Raw genomic sequence first — 2,500 nt, 5'->3', positions numbered from 1 at the left:
GATTGAGAATATTCAGATTTATATTGATGTGTACTAAGCAAAAGTATGTTATCGTTGTGACGGGATTTTTTTTTTTTTTTTTTTTTTTTTTTTGTCACATCTTGGAACATCTCGTTTCTTTCGTGTTTTTGTTTTCTTCCCTATTCCTTCTTTTTTGTTTTCATTTTTTTTTTCCTTCTCCTACCACTACTATTACTACTGCTTGTTCTTTTTCTTCATATTCATCATTTTATTATTTTATTATTTTTATTCTTCTTTCTATTTCCATTTCAATTTCCATTTCCATTTCAATTTCAATTTCAATTTCAATTTCCGTGGTAAAGGTAAAAGACCTGTATAATTATTTTCTAACTAACAGATTGGCCATGACAATTAACTGAAATACAATGATATTATCATCATTCTCTATTATGCACATTCGCCTCGATCAAAAAAAAAAGTGTCCACATAAAATGCTAATAAAAAGTTAAACAAAAACAAAACGAGTAAAAAGTAATAAAACGTCAGGATATGAACCACTGGATAGTATGAAAGCCTATCTCCATTTTGTCTTATTTCGGTCTCAAAATCTGAGAAAGAAAATAAGCTAGCCACATTTTTTTTTTTGTCAAAATCCGCAAAACCGACCTAAAAAATAAAAAAAAATAAAAAAATAAATCCGTCAGATTATGGGCAAAGCTCAAGAAAAGTCGCTAGTTCCTCTTGCGAGTTTCGGAAATTTTTCTCCCGCCAGATTGACATTCAGATTCGCTAGATTTAGCGGAAAAATCGCCGAAGTGGCAACACTGGAAAGCAGGTTGATTTACCTTCTCAAATTCCTCAGGCTTATATTGCAGGACGGAGTGGGGGAAGCCGGCGTAATCCTGTTGGTGATAAAAATAACAGTAGTGGCGGTGATGGCAGTAATAATGATAATGAAAATAATGATGATGAGGAGGAGGAGGAGGAGGAGGTTGCTGATAAAGCTGCTGCTGCTGATGATGATGATGATGGAAAAGCGATGATAATGATGATGATGATGATGATGATGATGATGATGATGATGATGATAGCATTGGTAATAATAATAACGGTAATAATAGCAATTATTAAATTTACAATAATAGCAACGAAAACAAGCTAATGACCATACACGTAATTCTCAATTAGCCAAAACGACATCTGTTGAGGAAATATCGAACCAAATATAAGATGCTTCGAAAAAGATGGAAAATAAACGAATAAACAGCTAGACACTTATTTACCTAATTTCCATCACCGTCAAATGCATTTGTGCATTTGTGCTGTGTGTATGTGTGTGTGTGTGTGTGTGTGTGTGAGTGTGTGTGTGAGTGAGTGTATGTGAGTGTATGTCCGCGTGTTTTTGTTTCTGTCCGGGTGTGATCATGTTGTGTTGGAATGTGTGTTTATGTGTGCGTATTAGTGTGTGTGTGTGTGTGTGTGTGTGTGTGCGGTGCGTAGTGTAGTGCACGTATCTCTGCTTGTGTTAAGTATAATGAGCTCAGTTAACGTAACCGCCCTCAATTACTGAAGCCCAACGCAATTACCTGATTGGACACACTTTTTAATTGACATTACCTACTCTAGCTTTCATTAGCCTTCGGGGACTAACTACATTATTGAAAAGTGATTATCTCTCGCTCCGTGAGTCTATCCCAATCTTGCGTTTCAATTTTAGATTACATTGAAACAGACATTCAACTTAAACATTGATAGAATATAGAAGGAGAAAAAATAATAAAATAGAAGCATACGGAATTCAAGAACAGTATTATATCTGAGACATTATATCAAACATGTCTTAATTACTTTTATTTTGTTATTAACTAACTGCTCACTTTTTACTTACTATTTATCAACCTACTAACCTACTTAACAACTTGTTTCCTAACTTGCGTACTTACAAACTTAATGCTGTATATATAAATTGCTTATTTTCTTAAATACTCACTTTCTTAGTGAAAATGACCTACACTAGTTTCTTACTGAACTTACTTACACTAGTTGCTGACTAAACTTTTTCTTTTAAGCTGCTAAAAATAAAGATAAACCTGTAAAAAAAGATAAGGATTAATGATGTTTCGTTTCTTGTTTAGTTTCTAGCTTCATGGTGTTTAGTTTCTAGTTATTGTTATCATTATATCATTATATTATTATATCATTATATCATTATATCATTATTATTGTTATCAGTAAACCATAAAATCAGCAATAACAGTGGGAATGATAATAACAATAAAAACACTAATGAAAATAACTCAAAAGCAACAATGACAAAAATAAGAATTGAATTAATAATAATCATAATGATAAAAATGATAATCATAATGATAACAATAACAACAGCAATAACAATATCAATAACGATGATAATAATAATAACGATAATAATAATAATAATGACAATAATAATAATAATAATAATAATAATAATAATAATAATGATAATAGTGATAATGATAATAACAATAATCATACTAATTATGATAATATTAATAAT

The sequence above is a fragment of the Penaeus chinensis genome, chromosome 23 (assembly GCF_019202785.1).
Source record: "Penaeus chinensis breed Huanghai No. 1 chromosome 23, ASM1920278v2, whole genome shotgun sequence".
Lineage (NCBI taxonomy): Eukaryota > Metazoa > Arthropoda > Malacostraca > Decapoda > Penaeidae > Penaeus > Penaeus chinensis.
The sequence above is the reverse complement of the archived record's forward strand: the minus strand, read 5'-3'. Positions refer to the sequence as shown.